The 17182-nt window shown below is 41.5% G+C and overlaps 1 pseudogene; it reads left to right on the top strand.

Moving 5' to 3' along the window:
* Positions 1-817: 817 nt before the first annotated feature.
* LOC129852845 (multivesicular body subunit 12B-like) overlaps positions 818-17182 on the top strand; it is a 41021-nt pseudogene continuing 24656 nt past the window's right edge.

The raw sequence follows: 17182 nt of genomic DNA, 5'->3' as shown, positions 1-17182 counted from the left end.
CCTCCCTAAACTAATTTGCTGTCCTGAATCTCTTATTAATAAGTCAATCCAATTAACATTTCTAAAGAAATGGCTATTGCTGTAGTAAATCTACTATATTCAATAAACTTAATTACAATAAATTCAGTAAACATTTAGGTTGAATGCAGTAACTGTGTCACTTACACCACTAGGATGCTTTAAACATAATTTAATAAAATGGCAAAGGAACCTCTGCAAAGCCACTTAACTTTGTAAAAGCCTTGCATACACATTAAGCTAAAGCTTATTTGGACAGGAATAAAAAACAATTGATCTGGATTTCCTTGCAAATATTTGATCACTCCTAAGTTGTTATTGGGTGACTTCACTGTAGTTGCCTCTAATTGCTGTTTGTCACTGGTCTCACTTGTCATTCGATGCAAAGCTCGGAGGCCACTTTTTCTTTTGGATCCCAAGAAGCCGGCAGAAGTCAATACTGGGGAATACTAATCTTTCTGGGTTTAGTCATGATGTAGTATGCTCTATTTCAAACCAGCGGTGATTAGAAATATATGAGCTGTAAATCTTCTGTGCAGGAAGGCCATTGTCAAGTCTGCCCAACAGCACTAGACTACATGCAGCACTACAGGAAAAAGCAGCATAATAAGAGTGAGCAAAACCTTGTTTAAATACTGTAGTTCAATGCAAGAAGAAAAGATTGTTGACTCTGAAGCTAAGATTCTAGTCCACTTGTCTCAGATGTTCACCTGTGTTGCACAGCTGGTTTGTGAAGGAGTGAGGGTACTACAGTATTACCTCGATAACTAGTATCCCAGGAAAGGCCTTGAAGTTAACTATGCCGTCTTTCCAGAGGTCCAGTATAATTCCTGAGTTCCAGGAGACCCTGTCTGAGGCCCTGCCAGAGCTGACCACAGAGCCCATCACTTGAGTTGTTGTGGTGGTGTGCCGAAGCAAGGAACCTGCTGGATACTTTTTTTGTGAGTAACTTCTTCTTGCTTTTTTAATCATTCACTCTTTTAGATTGAGGATACATTATGAAGCATATAATTTAATAAAAGCATATAGCAATGCTTATCATGGAATATAAATAAATGTTACTGCACTTCGCTCAGCATTTTCCAGTTCCTTTGACTTCAACCTCATTTGAAGGCAAATATATGATGTTATGCTTATGCATATGCATATGTTGTAAAGTAGGTACAGTACTATTTTGGTAAATTCAATACCTTCTGTAATCAGCATTTGATCAAAACTGTGTTCTCAATAACATTGCTGTGTTGTTGTGGATTCTACCATTTTGTTTTTGGAGGGTAGCCATGAAGCACTTGGACATGCCCTTGGCTATCACTTCTGAGTAGTGTTGTGTTTTTTGTGAGACGAATCAAATAACTAATTCATGCAGTTTACTTTGATGATGAAGATGATTACTGTAGACCTATTTGTTGCCATTAGTCCTTTAGCCTTACCAAAGGCTATGGTTTAACAACCCTTGGTGAATGCCCCCCACAGTTCTGGCACTGTGTCCCCATGTTTGTTTAACACTCTCAGCGAAGAGGGGTTGCCGGCTGTTTGGCACCCCAGCAAGTTTGAACAATCTGGTTGTGAGAGAGAGGAAAGTAGGACAGCAATATCACTGGCCCATGGGAACCATGTTTATATTTTTGAACGAGTGAGAAGTGAGAGCTAGCGAGAGAGAGAGATGGAGAGAGGAAGATGTTTTGTGAATTTAGCAAAGCACAAAGCATACACAGTGATGTAGCCTGAAGTAGGCTCAAGGGCAGATCTCTACTCCTTTTCTTTCTCTACCCTCTCTCTTTCTTTTTCCTTCCTCTCATCCCCTTCTCTCTCTTCCTGCCCCAACCCACACAGCCCAACTGTTGTAATCTCTGGTGGGTGATGGTGGGTTGGCATTGTGACGATGCGTTGCCTACTGGCATTGGGACTGCATGCATACCATGCATACCACATGGCAGTGAACGAGAATGAAAATGCTGCTTGACTTCCTGCTTGGTTTCTTCAGTAGGATAGATCCCTCTGTTACTGAAGGGAATGGTTGTGTTGCTCCGCTTTGGTAGTCTAGTTACATCAATGGCAAGTCATGTTCTTCTGCTGTTCATGTTATAGACTAGACCTTCTTTGGTTGCTCCTTTTTGAATTCCTCTTCAACAATGACTGCGTTTTAGAAATACGTTTTATGCCGTAGTAGATCAATGAGCTGATTAACTCTTTTGCTCTCCACTACAGTGCACTCACATCTCTAAACTTGAACAGGTTGTTCCTACACAAGAGAGCAGGCCCAGATCAAACACTGTTCCACAGGGATCAGGATCTTTGCTCAAGCTGCAGCAGCCGCCCCACATCAAACACCTTAAGCGGGCACTGGCACTGACACAGACACTTTGGGCCGCAAAGGGAAGCTGGGTGTCATTCAAATTTGCCTGAGCATATAACATACTACCCTCATGAACACATTAACATAAGTTTATTTGGAGGAGTGTAGCGCTAGCCTGAGATCTGAGCCTCCTGTAATTGGCTAGGACCTCCGCTGAATCGGTTAACCAACCTTTGATGACTCTGAATCTTGTGTCCGTTTTATACTGTAGAAGCAGGGTTGGGTAGGTTACCTTCCAAATGTAATCCGTTTCAGTTACTAGCTTCCTGTCCAAAACTGTAATCATTAATGTAACTTTTGGATGACCCAAATGCATTAACATAATCGGATTACTTTCAGTTACTTTTGGATTGCTTCACCCTTAGAGGCATTCAAATAAGACAAAAAAAGGATCCATCAAACACATTTGGTATGTCATCATAGTGGTCTCTGACTTGTTGTAAGACTCAATCACATGGAACAAACTTAAAATTGCGCCTATTTTCAATGCTGAAATTAATGTCGTTGAGAAAACAGAATGGTGTCATAATGTATTTTTACCCAAACATCCTTTTTTAATCGAAAAGTAATCCAATATGTAATCATCTAGTTTTCCAGAACTATCTGATGACAATATTTTTGCTGGTAACGTAACTGATTAAACTTACAATTTTGTTTTGTTAATCAGATTACATGTAACTGACTACATGTAATCAGTTACTCCCCAACCCTGTGTAGAAGAATAATCATTGAGCAGTTTATTTGTGATCTCGATGACTGGGAGGCAATGTGTGCTTCACCTACGGTGCATTCGGAAACTATTCAGACCCCTTCCCTTTTTCCACATTTTGTTACGTTACAGCCTTATTCTAAAATTGCTTTAATAAAAGTTTTTCCTCATCACATTTATTAAAAATACAAAACAGAAATTCAGACCCTTTGCTATGAGACTTGAAATTGAACTCAGGTGCATTGATCGTTTCCATTGATCATCCTTGAGATGTTTCTACAACTTCATTGGAGTCCACCTGTAGTAAATTCAATTGATTGGACATGATTTGGAAAGGCACACACCTGTCTACATAATGGTCCCACAGTTGACAGTGCAAGTCAGAGCAAAAACCAAGCCATGAGGTTGAATAAATTGTCCGTAGAGCTCAGAGACAGGATTGTGTCGAGGCACAGGTCTGGGGCAGGGTACCAAAACATTTCTGCAGCGTTGAAGGTCCTCATAAACACAGTGGCCTCCATCATTCTTAAATGCTCTTACTCTTACTAGAGCTAGCCACTTGGCCAAACTGAGCAATCAGGAGAGAAGGGCTTTGGTAAGGGAGGTGACCAAGAATCCGATGGTCACTCTGACAGAGCTCCAGAGTTCCTCTGGAGATGGGAGAACCTTCCAGACGGACAACCATCTTTGCAGCACTCCACCAATCAGGCTTTTATGGTAAAAGACGGAAGCCACTCCTCAGTAAAAGGCACAACAGCCCACTTGGGGGTTTGCCAAAAGGCACCTAAAGGACTCTGACCATGAGAAAGAAGATTATCTGGTCTGATGAAACCAAGATTGAACTCTTTGACCTGAATGCCATGTGTCACGTCTGCAGGAAACCTGGCACCATCCCTACAGTGAAGTATGGTGGTGGGGATGTTTTTCAACGGCAGGGACTGAGAAACTAGTCAGGATTGAGGGAAAGGTGAACGGAGAAAAGTACAGAGAGATGAAAACCTGCTCAGGACCTCAGACTGGGGTGAAGGTTCACCTTCCAACAGGACAACGACCCTAAGCACACAGCAAAGACAATGCGTGAGGGGCTTCGGGACAAGTCTCTGAATGTCCTTGATTGGCCCAGCCAGAGCCCGATCGAACATCTCTGGAGCGACCTGAAAATAGCTGTGCAGCGATGCTCCCCATCCAACCTGACAGAGCTTGAGAGGATCTGCAGTGAACAAGCCTGTAGTGTCATACCCAAGAAGCCTAGAGGCTGTACTTGCTGCCAAAGGTGCTTCAACAAAGTACTGAGTAAAGGTTATTTAGGTTTTTAATTTGTAATACATTCGCAAGCATTTCTAAAGACCTGTTTTTGCTTTGTCATTATGGGGTATTGTGTGTAGATTGATGAGGGGGAAAAACGGTTAAATCCGTTTTAGAATAAGGCTGTAACGTAACAAAATGTGGAAAAAGTCAAAAGGTTTGAGTACTTTCCGGATGCACTGTAAGTGCTCCCTCAGTAATGTAGTCTACTGTATTAGCACAATGATTTGTCTTCAAGCTCACGTGATTATTGAAATAATCTACTATATCAGTTTTTTTTTTGGTATGGCTCTAATGATATTTTGGTTTCAATGGTAGCAGTTGTCTTTCATAGCCTTTTCCCAGCTAAAGTCCCACGAGGCTCCCTATTGTAGGTGCTCGCTCTCATTATTAACTCAGTGACGTTTTCCGTCTTTTGAGATCTGTCAGGAATTACCAGTACTCCCAATAGATTGACCTATTCCATAGCAGTTTTTCATTTGTGTAGAATTGGCAGTTGGATATGTCAGTCAATCAGCCCACTTTATATGTGTACATGACATAAAAATGAGAAGATCAGAGTTCAAAGATTGATATAAAGTTAGATACCGTTCTTCAGACTTTTGGAAAGTGGAAGTGGAAACACTCAAAGCAATGAGCCCTGTTGGACGATGGGAGCCACATAACAGAAGATAGTATAAAGAAAATTGAGAGCAAGTTCATCCAAACTTTTCTCCTGCTTCTCCCTCTGCGACTCTGCAATTGTTGTTTCAAATTCTGGCCGCGTCGCCCCCTGCTGCTGGAGCTGTGGCAGGATGACGCCTGAGGTGCCGCCTACTGTAGGAGCACTGTGCCCTCTTACTCCCCTGCTTGACTTTGGGTTTCACACAGCCAGTCCTTTGTTTACGCTGACAGGATGCGCTGGCTACTGACCTGGAAAAAGTGGCCAAGACGGGTTGTCTTGTAAGGAGGTGGGGCTTTTGGTGATGTATGGGCTTCTCATCGGACCTTTTACCTTGCCTGCTGGAAATGCCTGCACACCCTCTCTCTTTTTCTCTCTTTCCCCCTCTCTCTCTTTCTCTCTTTCCCTCTCTCTCTCTTTCTCTCTTCCCCCCTCTCACTTCCCCCCTCTCTCTCTTTCTCTCAGCCCCTCTCTCATCCCATCTAGTCACTGGTGGTTTTGCATGAGTCACTCCCTACCATGTTTTCTACAGCCAATCACCAGGGTCATTCATCATTATTGTCAGGGTGGTAATGTGTGTGGGTGGGTGCAGAGATCCAGGACTTCTTCGTTTGAATGAACCTCATTAAATACACTCTTCTTTGTGAAGGATCCTCTCGGAGAATAAGTCTGGCAGTCATTTTGGTGATTTACCGACGATGGCCAATGTAACATGACGTTTCAGCCAAGCTTATTTGCTGGTAGCTATGGAGAAGTGTCTGACTCACTCATGTGAGGGTCGTTTTGGCTTCATCATTCTTCAGTTCATGCACACTAGGTGGGCTGCCAACACTGTCCGTCATAGCCTTTTCTAACATGTGCCTGGGCTCTTGTGCATTATGTTGCCATATCCGAATACACAATACACTGTAAATACTCAAATCTCCCCATTCCCATCAGAATCTTTTAGCAGCACAATGAAGTTTGGTTTTCCTTATTAGACCAGATCTTTGTCAGGTTGTCTTTAATTAATCAGCCCCATCCCAAGGGATGATATTTTTAGCCACCTGTTTGGGGTCTAAGGCTCCTTCTTTGCCCACACAGGGCACTAATGAGATGGATCTGTAGCACAGGCGACCGTTAATTAAGTATGCAAGAGAAGAGGCTAAAAGCAACACGCTCACACCATACATACATTAACTTTATCCCACCTCACGCATGTTCTTCTCTCCTTGTATATTTCTTTTCCTTTTTTCACGTAGGTTGCACAAACAACAGATGGCTCCGACCCCAACCTGTGGAAGGACGGCTTATTCAAATCCAAGGTCGCCCACTACCTCTCTTTCACCAGAGATAATGTAAGTGGAAATGTAAACTTCTCCCTTTCCCCATGCATCGTGCAGTAACACCTCATCCCTAACACCTTTTTTGGCACTGGCTTGCTTGGTTTGCCCTCTCTAGCGTTCTCCTGTAGAGCTCTTTGATCATTGAAAGTCCAATAATGTTCCATGAATTTTAAAAGTCTGGAATTTGAAATGATTGCAAAAACCAATCTGAATGTTGTGTTATATGATTGCATTTTATTATTGATGTGTGATACGCAAATTTTCATGGTCTTTTTTTACATATTAAAAACATTTGAGAATAGAGAACAACGATGCTCCTAGTATAAAGCCTAAAGTTACCATGGAATATAAACATTTTCAAGTAGTGGGCACAAAGTGTTTCATAGTTGTCATCAAAACATCTGTTCCAACATTCACAATTCCTTTGCTTTTCCTGTGGCTAAGTTGCCTATTTAATTAAAGAAAATGTAACAGTTCATAACCATATACTACCTATGCTAACTATGCTATTGTTTTTTAACTCGCACAAATATAGCTAAATATGTGACATGGGTTTACTCCATTCATCAGACTGACCAAGTAATGGGCCTACATTAAACAAGCAATGATTTAGATGGGACCTATACAGTACATTACCATTCATCAGTCCAAAAGACTGATGGTACGTAAACAGGATTGTAATGATTCGACAGCCACTTCAACCTTTGTTCCTTTCCACAGTTTCTGTCAGTGTCTTCATTTACAGCCTTGTGGTTAGAGTTCATCAGCTGAATGAATGCCACATTGTACAGCAATCAACTTTTATTTGATAAAACTATGATTTTACCTCATTGGTATACATAACAGGATTTTTATCTACAATAAATTATTTCTGTGTGCTCACTTTGACATATTCTCGTGCATGACAAATCAGTAATTTATGGTTAGACACTACTACTAATTCTGACAATTCTTCCTCCATTAGAATCCTTGTGAGTGTGATTGAAACCTCTGAGATATGTGAGGCCTTGTAAAGGCACCTGTAGACGGAGCTCAGTCTGGTCCACAGTTTAGTGCATATCACACAAATAGCTTTGCCCTCATTGCTGTGTATTATCTTAAAATTTGTGTCTGCACTGTTTTAGAGACTTTGACACAAATAAAACATGACAGAGCCATCAACAAAGGCTATTTTGTCTGCCAGTCATTGTAGCCCTCTCTGTAATTGTCATTGACAAAAACAGATTCTGCAAAATTAGCCACTGAATTATGTGGAAGGGAAGTAAACAGTTTGTGATTTATCATACTCTAGGTTGGATGTAGATGGCCCTTTTGTCAGGTCCTGATGGGAAAAATCTATCTTGCAACCAAAAAAATAAATAAAATAAAAGGTTTCATGCATAGTAATAACATTCATCCATATTCCACCCTGAGTCAGAATAAAAACAATGAATAAAACATGTATCTAGTGGTAATAACTGCCGGGTAAAAGGAGCAGTGGAATCCAGATTTTCGGACGCGTCAAGTCACGGCTCGGTCGCCACACTCTCCAATGCCGCTGTGTATTATTGCAATTTATTATGGGGAAAATTTTCAAAATAATGACTGGAGGCTGGGAGGAGTCATGCTTGAGAATGACAAATAAACAGTCCCTGATTGTTTTTAACCAGTCCCATTCTGATGAACAGGCACTCCTGCCTCGCACATTGTGCATCTCTCGGAGGGTTGAGAATGATTGCAAGTTCACAGATGCATTCCAAAAAATTTAAGAAGCTATTTTGGAGTAATTACTTCCACCATCGTGTCAACTCCTCTCTTTAGAGACTTCCCAAGCTTTTAGGAAATCGCAGATACAATTGTCTTTGTAATTTATTTTCAGACCCTTACAAAAACTGAATAACCCTTACCCCCCTCACTACTTTTGGAATGAGAATTGGTTCTTACAGTCTATTACAGTATATGTGAAATGTGCATAAAGTGTGTGATTATGTCATTTTTTTATGTTTTCCTGTAGAGCCAGTCATCAGATGTGCTCGTTGACATGAGGTTGATCGATTTGAAGGACACTCTACCAAAGGGCGTTATACCCATCCAAGAAACAGTGGACACCAATAAGTAAGCAGTTTCCGCTAAACCACATCTTTGCTTGAGAAGGTGAATGTTTTATTGGTGCAGGTTAGTTTTATTTACGATAGTCTGTGGGAATAAAATAACCATTTTGCCCTGGAGGTACAAGTGAAGAGAATCATGAGTCATTGTTTATCTCAGCTGGAGCTGTGCTTTTCTTTATGAGGGGCTTATTTATTTATGTATTTATTTGGGGAGAGGACGAGTGGATGGGATTATCTAATATTAATGAAATGCATTCCCCAATGCTTTAGTGGTCTTTGAGTGCTGTATTCCCCCCTCACTATCCGGGCCTTGAAAATGTAATAATATTTTGGTGTGGAGTGAGAACAGCTTGTTTATTCTTTTTATTACCATCGCATTTACTCTGCACTTTCTATCCCTGGTTGGAAATAAATGGGCAAGGCACAGAAGTAATATGGGAAGGCATGGCTTGTTTTCTAACTGGAATAAAGAACAGAAATATTATGTATTGTTGTGCTATGGTTTAATGTAATTTTTATTACTTTATGTGAATCCATGTTTAATGTATACAACTAACATTATGTATGACATTTTACCCTCCATATCCAGTAAAAATTGACATTTATATTAGCTAGCAATATACTGTGGCTGCTGTAAGGGTTAGCATTTGTCTTTCATTTTCTAAACAAAGATGTTAAACGATCATCATCATTTGGTTTTTGTCAGTGCTTACAGTGTATTCTCTGTGTTTATACTTTATATCATTCTACCATGCATAGCTGTGACCAAGAGTAGAATTTGGCTTCTAGTTAATGATCCCTAATATGGTCTGTCTCTGTTGTTGCTTGTCAGAGGAGCCTGCCTTGAGGAAGAGGAGGCTGTGTGTAAAGCTCGGCCTACACGTAGCCACAAAGACTGCTGTGTGTGACATGCAGATCCAGGGGATGTCCGAGCTTACCCCTGCACACTACACTTGTTCTGCGTATTTGGACAGACCTGTGGAAGGCAGAAGGAATATTGTAATTATTTTCGAACTTTCTCACTGATACCCATAGCATTGTGTTTGTATGGGCATGCAGTACCATGCCAAGATTCTCAGTAGGTTCAGTAGGTTTGGCAAGACTGGCACTGACAGACATGGCAGCTCTGCTTCTAGCTCCTAAGCAACTTTGCAGTATTTCGTTTTTTTATGTGTTATTTCTTAAATTTTTAGCCCAGAACTTTTTTTGTGTTATTATCAGATCACGACTCCATTTTGCTCCTCCCTTCCTATAGGCAGACACTCAAACAGGAAGTACCCGTGCTAAGGTCTATTCAACGCCAGTCTGACCAATCGGAATCCATGCTTCAAGATTGTTATAATCATGCGGATTGGGATAATGTTGACGTATACATGGACATGGTGACTGAGACCATCAGGAAGTGTATAGGGGATGTTGCTCCCACTGTGACTATTAAAACCTACCCAAACCAGAAACCGTGGATAGATGGCAGCATTCGCACAAAACTAAAAGCGTGAACCACCGCATTTAACCATGGCAAGGTGAGTGGGAATATGGTTGAATGCAAACGGTGTAGTTATTCCCTCCGTAAGGAAATCAAACAGGCAAAACGTCAGTACCGAGACAAAGTGGAGTCGCAATTCAACAGTTCAAACACAAGATGTGGCAGGGTCTATAGACAATCACGGATTACAAAGGAAAAACCAGCCACTTTGCGGACACTGACATCTTGCTCCCAGACAAGCTAACACCTTCTGTATTGTTGTGGTGTCTCTCTTGTCGTGATGTGTGTTTTGTCCAATATTTTATTTTTAATCCCCAGCCCCCGTCCCCGCAGGAGGCCTTTTGGGAGGCCGTCATTGTTAATAAGAAGTTGTTCTTATTAACTGACTTGCCTAGTTAAATAAAGGTTACATTTAAAAAAATAACTATAGCTCAGGATTCAACAACATAGTACCCTCCAAGCTCATCATTAAGCTCGGGGCCCTGGGTCTGAACCCCGCCCTGTGCAATTGGGTCCTGGATTTCGAAACGGGCCGCCCCCAGGTAGTGAAGGTAGGATACATCACATTTCGCTGATCCTTAACACAGGGGCTCCACAAAGGTGCGTGCTCAGCCCCCTCCTGTACTCCCTGTTTACCCATGACTGCGTGTCCACACACGCCTCCAACTCAATCATCAAGTTTGCAGACGACACAACAGTAGTAACCCTGATGACCAACAAGGACGAGACAGCCTACAGGGAGGCGGTGGGGACACTGGTGGAGTGGTGCCAGGGAAATAACCTCTCCCGCAACATCAACAAAATGAAGGAGCTGATCGTGGACTTCAGGAAACAGCAGAGGTAGTTTGTGGAGAAGCAGTGGAGAAGGTGGAAAGCTTCAAGTTCCTCGGCGTACACATCCCTGACAATCTAAAATGGTCCACCCCCACTGACAGTGTGGTGAGGAAGCACAACAGTGCCTCTTCAACCTCAGGAGGTTGAATAAATTTGGCTTGGCCCCTAAGACCCTCACAAACCTTTACAGATGTCGGGCTGTATCACTGCCTGGTATGGAAACTGTACCTCCCGCAACCGCAGGGCTCTTCAGAGGGTGGTGCAGTCTGCCCAATGCATCACTCCCGGTGACACACTGCCTGCCCTCTAGGACACCTACAGCACCTGATGTCACAGGAAGGCCAAAAAGACCATCAAGGACATCAACAACCCGTGCCACAGCCTTTTCACCTTGCTATCATCCAGAATGCGAGGTCAGTACAGCTTCTATCTCAAGGCCATCAGACTGTTAAATAGCCATCACTAGCCAGCTACCATCCGATAATACAACCCTGCACCTTAGAGGCTGATGCCCTATATACATTGACATGGAATCACTGGCCACTTTAATAATGGAACACTGATCACTTTAATAATGTTTACATACTGCTTTACTTATCTATTATGTAAATACTGTATTCTATTGTACTGTATTTTTGTCAATGCCACTCCGACATTGCTCGTCCTAATATTTATATATTTCTTAATTCCATTATTTTACTTTTAGATTTGTGTGTATTGTTGTGAATTGTTAGATACTACTGCACTGTTGGAGCTAGGAACACAAGCATTTTGCTACACCCACAATAACATCTGCTAAAAATGTGTATGATTTGATTTTGATTTTACATAGTCTCCAATGAGCAGGATCCCTATTTTCCTGCTCAAAACAAACTTTTCCTGCGGCCTGCTTGAGCCACCTGCCTTGACATGAACAGTGCACAGCCTGCCAGTAGTACCTACTTTTACCATAGGGACACAAGAGAGACAAGGGGTCACTCTTCTACTCTGATCATCCTGATTTATGACATTGTTCATCAATTATATACATATATGTGCTGTACTCTCATTAGTTGTTTTTTTTCAATAGTTCATTGGAATCATGTTGCTCATGAATTGAGGGGTACTTTTACATGAGTGGTGTGTGACTTTTGTTTCTACAGATAGCTAAACAATTTGGGGATTTGGTACCGAATGAGGAATGTCCATCCATCCATCCATCCATCCATCCATCCATCCATCCATCCACAGAAACCTCTATCTACGAATCAATGCCCAACACAACAAGGTACATACCAAGTTCATAATCATACTGTTATGACCAAATTAGCATTAACACCCTCTGTCTCAACTTGTAGTTGAAAAGCCCATGCCTTTGTGTTGTTGTTTAGAGTATTTGGAAACATTTGAGTCCCATTTTAAGATGTACACATGTTTACCGTTTTGGTAAATCTGTGACCCATTAGTCAGTCAATACCTCTTGAGTGATGGGATCTATTAGACACAAGTGACTGACACTTGTTCATACTCATACAATACATTACCTTATGGCTGTGCCTGGTCAGAGAAAGCAGTGAGGGAGTACTGAAGCAAAAGGTAACCTAGACAGGATCCCCTGAATGGGAACATGAGTTCAACAAGGGCTAAACTCCTACTATTTGTGCTGTCCCAAGAGGAAGAGCTGGGTTGCTCTCTGACTGTGGTGGCAGAAGTGCTGTTGTACTGTGCAGACAAAGGGGAAGAAACGTAGCCTAGAGAGGCAGAAACAGCTGAAGAGGAAGGGAAGAGAGCGGCAGGCAGTGCAGAGAGCTCCACCATGCCATACTGTTGCCGTACCATACCCCCATCCTCAGCTACTCTGTCTTCCCCTGCCTGGGGCCCACATAGAAGGAGCAGGCCTTTGTACTGCAGCCAAATCCAACAACTCAATTATTTATTGCAATGAAGTACTGGGGATTTCCAGAGCAAATTGTAAATAAACAATCAAGGCTCCTTTTGAGTGGCGGTGGGGAGGGAGGCTTGGCAGGGGTATCCTGCCATGAAGTTGCCAGCTTGAAGTGCTTTGTCCTGGCATGTTAGAGGCTCGGTGTAGAGTGCAGTGTGAAAACCAACCACTTCACAGCAGAGGTCAGACTGAGGGAGGGGTATTCAGAGGTGAGACACTGTTCATATAGCTACTCGGTGTGATGAGTGAAAGTTGCTCGTTTTAATGGCAAGGTTTAAAGTCAGCCAACTATGGTTTGACAGGAGAGACCCAAAAAATAGAGTTGTGTAATTCACAAATATTTGGGGAGCAGATAGTTAATAATGTTTGATGTCTCGAAACGATCGAGAAAGCCTAGGCCGTATAACTCCTCAACTGTTACCGATAATCCTTAGCTCTTTTGAAGCACACTTTCAAGCTGCTGAGGCGTTGGGGGGTAAGAATAAATTGCACATGGAAGCAACACACTTACACACCCCCTCCTGATGCCTGCTGCGATCACACCCTCCTGTTTTTGAATTAACATTCAAATTCATGCCACAGTGTGAGAGCCTTGCTTTAGTGCATTTCCATCGACAATGCACAGACACACAGGAGCAAGAAGGTGGGCTGAAGAAGAAGCTCCTGCCAGCCAAAGTAGACAATGCCATTTTATAAAGCCTATTTTGCTGTTCTCTTCTTGTTTGGCTGCTCCAGAACCCTCATAATAGACAGATAAACAACATTGAGAATGTGCACCCTTTCACAATACTGAGTATCTTGTGCTACCATACATTGCAATATGTGTTTGAGGCATATAGGCTATGTTTGATTCAATTCAGTCAGTAACTGCTACCAAAATAAGCATTTCTGTGTTTTTGAACTACTGCGGCAGTTCGGTATCTGTCATTTCTGAAAATGTGGTTGCATCACCTGACCACTTTCCTTATCCATGTTCAGCATATGAGAATTCCCTCCTATGACCTATGCTGCCTTGGGGCTATCTATAAGAACTGTATGGCCTTTTAGGAATGGCACCCCTTAAATGTACAGTAAGTGCCTTTCACAGTCAGTGGAAAATATGTTTTAAACGCAGTCAATGTTGTGTAAATATTTTATGACCCTTGCAATGCTGGTGATTCCTTACATTTAAAGCTGTCAGCATCTAGGTTAAAGTTACCTAGGCATTGTTTTGAATAACCTGAGCCTCTAGCTAAACTGAAGAGCTATGATGTTACAGATGTAGAATCTTAATTTGAGCCAGTTTGCTACAGCAGGAAAATAATCCTGCAGCAACAGGAAATGTTAATTATTATGTGGATTATAATTCATGGATATTTTCGTAGGGGTTGACTCATTTTTCAAAGTGGAAATTACAAACTTCAGAAGCCTTTTTAAATCTCAAACACTTAGGAAAGTTATCCTGCAACAGTATGATCAAATTAAGATCCTACATCCTATTGTATTTGTACTTTTTTCTGATCAGTTTTGTCTGGAACATCCTGATTTGCTGGGTGTCCCGTTAATTTCTTTGGCCTGATGTCAACCACTTCAACTCTCTTTCCATTCTGAGAGGGGCCAGTCGGCCAGTTCCTGACTCCCTTATGTGAAAAAGCTGTGCCGTTCGGTCAGGCTTTTAATGCGTCCACTACAGCAGCCCCCTCTCCTCTCCTCTTTTCCAACGCTGCCATTTGTTCTCCTGATAAAACTGTCATTTCTGAGGCTGATATCTGACCTCTAGACAGACTGGTGGCATAAATTAGCTTTGTACTAACAATGTCATGTCTTTTTCTCCCCACAGAATCAAGGTTTTTGGCATTTCTCTTAGAATAATAGCCTGGACACTTTTTAAATCAAATGGCCTAACGATAAAAATGTTGAGGCCAAGAATCTTTTACACACTGTAACTGGACCATATTTTTATGATTTTGGTTTTCAAAACTGTTATTCATAAAGTATTTGTGTCTGATGGAGGTCAGGCACTATAATTGAAAGAAAAAAAGTCTCAATCCCAATGCCAGGGTTGGCATGCATGCATGCACTCTCTAACTTTTATATTGTCCTTTCCTCTGCCTTTGACACTTTCCAAAGTGTTCCAGCTGTGTGTTGGCATTGTACCTGTCACCATTCCTTGCTGCCTAACCAGCACTCTCCCTTTACCTGTTTCTAGAGGGAGACCATCATTGTCTGTGAGTGTGCTGTTTTGACAGAGCTCCCAGCTGTAACGTCACCGTCACACTTCTTGAAAGCACTCCTTTTCTTTACTTTGTGGAATCTTAAAAAAGTTGCAAATGTATCTCAAAATCAAGCAAATGGATGCAGAACTGTGCCACAAACGATAGAATCATCAAGTGAGATCTGATGCTCAGTGTGCTCAGAGATTCCTGTGAATTCAGGCAGCTATTCTTTTCAGCACCTGACACAAAGCTTAAAGGGAGATAATGATGGTTGAGAAAGCAGCCCCTGCAAATCAGGACTGTCTGCATGTTGAAGGTGTGGAGATGTTGTCATGGAAGAGGCTGGATGAGTGTCAAAATAAGAACTCCCAACTCTATCAGAGCTCGTTCTCTTCACTGATATTATTTTTATCCTTGTCTTGCCTGTCTGCAGACTACTACTTGCCTGTCTGCAGACTACTACTTGCCTGTCTGCAGACTACTACTTGTCTGTCTGCAGACTATTACTTGCCTGTCTGCAGACTACTACTTGCCTGTCTGCAGACTATTACTTGCCTGTCTGCAGACTACTACTTGCCTGTCTGCAGACTACTACTTGCCTGTCTGCAGACTACTACTTGCCTGTCTGCAGACTACTACTTGCCTGTCTGCAGACTACTACTTGCCTGTCTGCAGACTACTACTTGTCTAACAGATAGACAGCTTCATTTTATTTTACCTCATTTCTATCGCACGGCCACATTAAACAAATATCCTAAACCATAAATTGATATTGTGGACTAATGTAGGATTTAGACAGCTAAGTGATCTTATCAAGCAATCAGCAGTACCTTAGTTTTACTTACAAAATCCTGGCTTGAAAATGTAATGTGAGCCAGCTCAAAGTGAATCAGGTTTTTATGCATATGGGTTTTATGCATATGTGTTTGTGATTACATTCCGCATCGGTTTCATTGGGCCAATGGGCTCCTGAGTGAAGTTGTAATTGTTTAAATCTTTCAGGCTATGTTCCCAGTTTTACAGTAATTTAATGAGGAGCTACACTGTAATTAAATATTCAAATTAGGAACAAGTGTCAATATGGCTCTCGTTGCCGAGAATGATGATGAATTGTAGTCAAAACTCCAGTGGCCAACATAATCTGAGCCCAACCGTTGCCGTTGATTATGTAGCAATACACTTGCCATGTTTTTGTTTTAAGAATTAGACATGTAATTGATTTGCCATATGGTACCCTATAGCCAGTGCACCCAAATTATGTCTAGAAATCCCAGAATTTGGATTGACACTGTTCTTTGTGTTTTGTATGAATATGAACATGAAAACTCTTAGACCTCTTACTTTATATTAGAACCAAAAGAGTTGCAATTTATGGGAACAGTTTGCTGATTTCATTCAATCCAGTTTCGTTCGATCATGTTCGATGAAGATCTGTGTTTGTAGGAGAATCAGCTATGCCCTATTCTATGGCATTGTCTGATCTTCCCTTGATTTCAGTCAGTGGCAACCCATAATTTCGTTATGAAGTGCTTTGTTCTTAAACCAGGAAAGATGCCATTTTGAGTAGAATAGTTTTCAAAGGCTGGCTAAACAAATCTAAATGTTGACCTTATCAAAGTGGTGATATTTGAGCAAATGTATGTTTTAAAATAGGTCTTCTCTGAATGCTTCATTTACATTTGTGTATCTCAATGGATCTGTTCATTGTTCTATGCTATATCATGAACCAAACCGCTCAAGCGCATTTCTTCAAAAGAGCGTCAACAATCTTCCTTCAGTTTATCAGTGTTTGTGAAATGTCTCACAGCTTGGAGAGGCATGTCCCTTCCTTTTTCAGCATTGGAGTCAACCTTTGCAAGGTAAGGGAAGTCTTCATTAAATGTGGCAATCGGTTCCACAAGATTGATGCCAACCTTTTAAAAATTCACCATTGGCCCGGATTTAACATGGCCAAATGCTGATGTAAATGAACAGGGGAAAAGTCGACCCTATCATGGCAAATAAATCTGAGTTGCAGACTTCAGCTCATAAATATCACAAACTGTCAGGGAGCTTGTTTTATTGCTTTTGATATAAATTATTGCATTTATTTATCTCATCATAAGAGATAAAAACGTAAAATAGTGCCGTGTTGCCCCCAGAATATGCAGATACTGTCAGATACTGTATGTCGTTACTCTTGCATTTTGGAAATTAATTGTTCAGCCTCCTCAAGATGCATTTTCCTAACCACAAACAGAGCAAATGGGCAAACACACATAAACATACACATAATACAC

Source organism: Salvelinus fontinalis, chromosome 4, assembly GCF_029448725.1.
Source record: "Salvelinus fontinalis isolate EN_2023a chromosome 4, ASM2944872v1, whole genome shotgun sequence".
Taxonomy (NCBI): domain Eukaryota; kingdom Metazoa; phylum Chordata; class Actinopteri; order Salmoniformes; family Salmonidae; genus Salvelinus; species Salvelinus fontinalis.
This window is presented reverse-complemented; position numbering and strand designations above follow the sequence as displayed.